Consider the following 7087-nt stretch of genomic DNA (forward strand, 5'->3'; position numbering starts at 1 on the left):
GGGGGGGCGGGCGCCGTGCAGAGCAGCTTTGGAGCCGGACCGGTCGCGGAGAGCCCTGATTCGGCGCATGATGCCGTTCTGTGCCCCAGGGTGCCTGCGAACCGCCGTCCTTTGGCGGGGCAAGGGGTCCTGGCGCATTCAGGGAGCTTGCAGTGCGGTTTCCGGTGTCGCTGCCGGCCCGGGACTCCCAGGTGTGTTCCTTCCGGCGTCTGAAGGTGGTCTGGGGCCATCGGCAGGGCTTTTGGGGGTGACGGAGGAGGTCTGGGGGCACCTAAAAGGGTCTGGGGATATGTAAAGTTCTGGTGGGGCCATCTGAAAGGATCAAGGGTCGTGGAGAGGCAGCTGGGCACCTCCGACGGACCCTTTGGGAGGTCTCTGCAGGCTCCCGTGGGAGCTGGGGGTGTCTCGGGGTGGGTTTGGGTTTGGGTTTGTGCTGCAAACAGCGTTGATAATGCAGGGACGTTTTAATTCCCACTGAGCGCATTGCATATTCAGCAAGGATTTTCTAATTTAGCAAGGCTATGTCACATGCTCAGCCAGAAGACTGGAGGGCAGGTTGGCCGGTGGACTACTCTCCAGGACTGGATTGACCTCACTCAGCTGATGGTGAGCAATAGCCTTAATTTCCATTCCTTATCCTCCTTAGGACTTCTGCTATTGTTATTATTGCTCTTATTATTGGTATTACTATTATTCCTACCCCTGAGTTTTCTCACTTTCCCCCTTCCAGTTGTCTTCCCCCCACATCCTGCTGTGTGATGCTTGTTTGCTAGCTGGCGAGTGCCCTCAGGGCTGTGCCGGCCACAGAGCCTGCTTGTGTCATCTGCCTTAGGCACATTCATGTGAATCCAGCATTCAGAGAGGCGCTGCCTGTTGGAAAGATAAAGGTGAGCCAATTCAGTCCTAGCAATGTGATGTCTGCAGGTAGCCAGCAGCTTGGCATGTTCTCCTGAGCTCAGAGCCAGACAGCAGGATGTCTCATCTAGGCTCAGAAACTCAGGTGCTAAGAGTGACCTGTGGTAAAAGCTGTGAACAATTGAATTGACATGTCAGTAGGGTTTGGACACAGGGTCGTGGAAGTCTCAGTGGGACAGACGCTCCAGTTTCGGAAGCCTGTATTTCATGTTGCAAGGAGGTCGTTCTACAGCTGAACACAGCTGTGTGTGTACAGCCGTGAAGTGCAAACCAAATGATTTCCCGAGCTCATCTGAATCCCAGAGCTCATGAAATTCAGGCCTGCCTTCCTGTAGTGTTGGATCTCTCAAGGGGAAAAGTGAAGAGGAGGAGAACTCTTTAGCTTTCTCTCTCTTTTCTTTCCCTCGATACACTTTGTCTTGCTTGGCTTTGAATCACAACTGTGACGTTCGGTTAGGTGGTGAATGTGTACTAGGTGGTACGACACCAAAAGAAGGAAAAAAGAACAGGAATAATTTGCGTTATAGATGACTCCAGGTAAAAGTTTTTGGTAACAGTTTTATTGGCACTAAAAGATCATAAAAAGGGAATAAAGTGCAATAAAAGGCAAGCAAAGCAGCGCGCTGGGCTTGAGAGGGGACAAAACTCCACCTCCACAGCAGCCTTACAATAGTTTTCTTCATCTTCTATAGTTACATCATCTACATAAGCAAACTTATGCTAAACAGAAGGCAGGCATGTGATAATGAGTCTTAGAGTAGGCGGTCAAATCCCTTCTCCCCACATTCGGGTGGTAAGGGTCAATGTATCCATTTTCTCACGTGCACAATTTTGCAGGCTTCTTATCTGAAGAAAACAAATTCCTAGGTCTGAATGTTTATCTTTAAGATAAGCTCCGCCTCAGCCGTGATGTGTCCAACTAACCAGACAGTATCCTTGCAAGTCTGCAAGATATGTTTCTTTCCCTTTGCTCTCAAAACAGGCCTCACAAGATCCTGACCCTTAATCCCAGGGCACTCTAAGTCTTATAATTTTAAACATAGATCACCAGTATATTCATCACAATTTGTCATAAAAACCCCACAATTCCAGTAGGATTTCAAGTTCCTGCTTGATAATATAAAGTAGTCTGTGCTTTGTTGGTTGTTTTAGTTTCCTTGCTGTGCTGCAAAGATTTTGATAGGAATTTCTAGGTATTAACTACAGCCAGGGCAATCCTTCAAGTGCCCTAGGAATGCAGTGAAAACCTTTTGAGAATTGTTCCTGCTCTGTTACTCCTCAAGCTATGAGCAGACACACAGACAGTTGTTAACAGACTTTCTTTGATCATTCCAGGTCTGGTGTGCTGGGACTGGCAGGATTTTCCTGAGCTGTCCACGTACGGTTTCTGTTGACACTCTTCAGCTCGTACATCCGGTTTGCTGACAGAGGGTGTGGGGTTTGTGGGGCCCGGCAGCGAGAGTTTTCCAAAGAGGAGCTCTTAAGGGCAGCTCCAAGGTTAGGTTTGGATTCTCCTGGAGTCGCACACAGAACGAGTCTCACGATTCCAGTGGTCTAATTTTATAGCTGCATTTTCTTCTCTCTGCCTAGGTGAGAGAATGACCTCACTAAAGAAGAGAGATAGCCTGAGCTCTACAGGAACCTTGAACCCAAGCAGCCAGTGCCTTCTGTGAGTACAAGCTGTTCTTGTTCAACGTGGAACTAGTTGAGAGCTGAAGCCAGACCACACCTTAATTCCCGCAGCTTCCTCTTCTGCAGATTAAACAGTCCCAGTTCCTTCAGCCACTCCTCATAAGACTTGTTATCCAGACCCTTCACCAGCTTTGTGGCCCTTCTCTGGGGACACTCTCTCACCTCTGTGTGCTGGGGAACACCACTTCTGCCGGGCCAGCCACCAGCTGGGTTTAACTCTGTTCCCCACCGCTCTTGGGGCCCAGCCATCCATCCTGTTCTGCTGTCCAGCAGTCCCTTTGAAAAAAAATCCATCTGAAAAAAGAAGTAGCAGAGAAGGAAAGTTGAAGCTGCAAAGATTGCAGTCCCCTCAGTTGTTGAGGATTGTTTTGAGCAAGAGGGGCCTTGGGTCCCAGGAACGCCTGTGCAATTCAGGCCTTGAAGAATTCTCTGTGATAATATAGTGGCGGAGTAAGAGATGTGAGAAAGTGCTGATTGCTTGGTATGCTGAAGTCCAGCTGCCTCTGAGATGGGAGGCAAGCAAGATAAGGAGGAGGCGAGATCTGGGGAAGAGAGCAATTAGACCTGATAGAAGAATTCCACCGAGTTGTGAAAACAATGATGTAACCTTTTAGAGAGCAACCAATAGTATGTTGCCAAGTGGGCATAATTATAGCAGACTGTATATAAGATGTGTCTGATGCTCAATAAAGTTGGATTCCGCTGATCAAATTGGTCGAATAAGCGGCCCCTTCTTGCGGCACTCAGTTCTTGTGGTACTCTCTGTGAGATCCTAAGCCACCTGAACTGAGCCGGTCAGGCAGCCAAGCTAGTGCAGCAGTGTCTTCTGGAGAGTTGATAGGAGCCAGTTCTGTGGGGTTTGTTGAAGTGAGTGGCCAGTCGTTCTACATGAACAGTTGTCTTAGTGCTAGCAAGTAGGAGGCTCTGAAGTGTGGTACTTTGAGAGCTCCATTCATACTTGCCCTTCAGGAGGAGCCAGCTCTTTCATTGAAGCCAGTGCTTTCACGCCAAAAGAAGGGAACTCTTCTTAGTCCACAGAGCACATGGGCAGGGGAAAATGTCTGTAGCTGGTGAGATGGCCTGTGCTACAGTCCATCTTCTTCATCTCCTCCTTACTCCTTCAAGTCTCATTCCCCATTTTCTTTTCAGAGAAACTTGCTAGGGAAAGCGTTAAAGTCCTGCCTTACAGCGACCAGCAGGAAATCTTTTCCACCCCATGATGGGATTGGGATGAAGGTCCCCTGGTCACAGAGGGACATTAGGTTAGTGATGCAACACCTGCTTTTCACACATCTTTTCTGTTAGGCACGAGCACCTGAATGTCCTCTGCGGTCCGTGCGGTGGCCTTCAAGGTGATCTACTCTTATACCCTTCTGTGGCACTCGGGTCAGAAGAGCAGGCTGGCTGTTGCCAAGAGCCTCCTGTCCCCGAGACTGCTTTTTGCTGTCTGAGCATGTGACTCCATCTATTGGGGAAATGGCATTTCTCCCCATTCTGGTGTCACTGGTGGCTGTTGAGGATTAGATCAAAGGCCCGAGCCTTTAGGGCAGGACTGGTGGCAAATGTTGGACAGTGGCTAGGTGCTCATCTGCCAGAGCTCTCTGCCCTGGGATGGATCCCATCTGGTGCCATAGACTTCTGAGGGTCCCAGTGGTATCTCAGTCCCTCCCAGTTCTTTCCCAGTCCTTCTCAGTCACCCCTAGTCCTTCCAATTTCCATCCCAGTTCCTCCCGTTTCCTTCCCATTCCCTCCCATTCCCTTTGGAATTCCTCACAGTCCCTCCCGGTCCTTCCCAATCTCCTTCCAGTCCCTTCCAAGTCTCTCCCAGTCCCTTCTCAGTCCTGTCCCCATCCCCATTCCCATTCCTCCCAATCCTCTCCCAGTCTCCTCCCAGTCCCATCCCCGTCACTCCCAGTCCCCTCCCAGTCTCTCCTAGTCCTTTCCCAGTTCCTCTCAATCCCTCCCAGTCTCCTTCTCATCTTGCAGCGTGGCAGATTTCCCGGAGTGGGAAAGCAGAGCCGCGCTCCCTTTGGTCGGTACAGTTTAGGTGGGAAGTGCTTCCACTGGCTCCATTGGTCCAGATCGCCCCAGTTTGGGCTCTGTTTACTTTGGGGCCATTTGGGCCCATTTAGGATCCTCTTTGGGACTTTTTCCCCAGTTGTTCCCAGTCCCTTCCAGTTCCCTCGGAGCTCTCTCACAGTTCTCCCCAGTGCCTCCCACTTGAGCCTCCACTACCTCTTAGTCTCTACCAGTTTCCTCCCAGTTTTCTTTCAGTCTCTGACAGTTTCCTCCTCCTTCCCTCCCAGATTCCACCTCGTGCCCTCCCAGTCCCTCCCAGTTTCTTCCCAGTCGCTTCCAGTTCTCTCCCAGTCCTTTGGTGGGAGGAAACTGTTGGGACCGGGAGGGCACCGGGAGGAGGCCATTACTGTGTAGTTTGGTAATACTGACGGCTGCAGCTGGTGCTGAGCTAAACAGAATGATCACAGAAGGCTTTTTCTCTGAAGCCAGAGCTGCCTGCTGGGGGAACGAACGTTTTTCTGACAGCTCTTGGAGGAACATTTCTGTAGAGGTGTTCCCCAGGGCTCCTCAGGTGCTCAGAACTCAACATGTTGCCTTGGCGGGGAATAAAACCCATGGAAAGCTGAGCGTGAGGTGACAACGCAGGCACCGCCCCCCCCAGCGTGGCAGCGCCGCCCTCAACAACATGGCGCCGGATGCTTTAAAACGGCTCAGTGCAGGGTTGCGGCTGGTAGAGGTCGGAGCTCCTCCTCTGTGTCCCAGGTCAGTGCTAGTCTCTGCTGCTTTGTGGGGTTTCTCTATAGCAGCCGCTGGAGCTGCGCGGGGCTTTGGGGGTGGCTGCCAGCGGGGCAGCGCGGGGCTTTGGGGAGGTGGCGGCCGGCGGGGGGTGTCCGGGTTCGGCTGGCGGGGCTCTGTGGGGGTGGCGGCTGCTGCCTCAACTGTACCCAGAGATACCTGGAACTCTGGGCTGCAGCTGGTGCCCAGATCAAAGACAGCTTTGTCTCTAAGGCCAGTGCTTCTCTGCAGAGGAACCAAGATTTCTCTGCAGGTGTTGCCCAGGGTTCCTCATCTGCTCAGAATGCCCAGCTCCAGTGCCAGGCTGATGTCACCTCACAGCCGTCACTCTGTCGGTGTTTGCCTAGGAGTGCCAGAAATCTTCCTGGAACTATTGGAGAAAAGGAAGCTTTGTCTGTCTCTGTTTGTGGTTGTGGTGGGTTAACACCTTTTTCTGAAAACAAAAGAAGAAAGCAGGGTGGAGGGCTTGCGGGTACTTTACACTCCCTGAAGGGCGTCTCCCCCCTAGGAAAGCTGAGTCTGTTCCACTTCCCCCTCCCTGCCCAGCAAGGGTATAAAAAAGCAGGACCTCATAGCTGTTGGATCTCCTTTTTGGCTCCTGCCTCTGCTGGATGAGAGCTACTGCAGCTGCTCTCCTGATCCTCAGCCACGTGGCCGGACCTGATCCTTCTCCCTGCTGCCTCTGCGCCTCCTCAGAGACAGACTGGTTTTGTATTATTCTTTTTCTATCCCCCTCCCATCCATTTTTGTTCCTTGCCCTTGTGAACCCTTTTTTCCCTGTTATTGCTATATATATATATATAAGGAAAAAAAAATTACTTGCCTCTCTACTTCCAAGCTGACTCCAGATTGTTGCTTAGTGGGTTTGCTCCTTACCTTTTTTTTTTCCCTCCTCTCCCTGTTTGGAGGGAGGAGGTGGGGGGGAAGTGGGGAAGAGATTCTCAGCCTTTTCCCCTTTTGAGCTTTTAACTCTCAGTTAAGGCTCAAACCACTACAATTTTTGGCGCCTCCAACGTGGGGCTTGGAAATTGATCTTGTATTGGGAAAGCAATACTTTTTTTCTGAAAAAGGAGCTTGAAGTAGAAATGGCAATTTTAAAGAACCTGATGGTCCAAGCCTTTTCATGGGCTTTTGGCTGGATCTTTTGGACCCACATCTACAAATTAATAACTTACCACGTGGTGTGGTTAATGATAGAGATGCTGATCAAGTGGATAAAAACTTTACCAATTAAGTTAGGCATGTATCTCTTGAATCCATTGAATTTCACTGTCAGTGGTAACTTTTCTAACATAGGAAACTTTCCTGAAGCAAGTTGTGAAACCAATGGTGTAGATAAAAGTGCCTGTGATGGAAAATTGCTCTACGTTGCAATATGCTCCATATGCCTAAATGTAATCCTTATAGTGGCATTTGCTGGGACCGTGTTGGGTGGAGGACTAGCTAACCCATTAAGAGCTGTTTGGAGGGTGATAACACACTCCTTTGTGCTCTTTAATGACTGGGGGCGTGTCTGCTGTGGGCATTGTAAGCACTCTGTAGACACAAAGAGGGAGGGGTCGGGTTGTAATGACTGTGCCAGCTCTCAGCCTGAGCCCCAGGCACAAGGGTTTGCCCCACCACCAGCAGTCCCACAGTTGACCCCTGATGCTCCTGCCAATGCAGT

The 7087-nt window shown here is 50.6% G+C and overlaps 1 long non-coding RNA gene across 1 annotated transcript; it reads left to right on the forward strand.

Moving 5' to 3' along the window:
- Positions 1 to 427: 427 nt before the first annotated feature.
- LOC137456133 (uncharacterized) lies at positions 428 to 3476 on the forward strand. Its single transcript, XR_010990957.1, has 4 exons — positions 428 to 606; positions 731 to 887; positions 2251 to 2412; positions 2506 to 3476. It is a non-coding gene; the product is annotated as an uncharacterized lncRNA (long non-coding RNA).
- The last annotated feature ends 3611 nt before the right edge of the window (positions 3477 to 7087 follow it).

This window comes from Melanerpes formicivorus, unplaced genomic scaffold, assembly GCF_026170545.1.
Source record: "Melanerpes formicivorus ecotype bairdi unplaced genomic scaffold, bMelFor1.0.p_v2 SCAF_117, whole genome shotgun sequence".
In the NCBI taxonomy this organism is placed as follows: domain Eukaryota; kingdom Metazoa; phylum Chordata; class Aves; order Piciformes; family Picidae; genus Melanerpes; species Melanerpes formicivorus.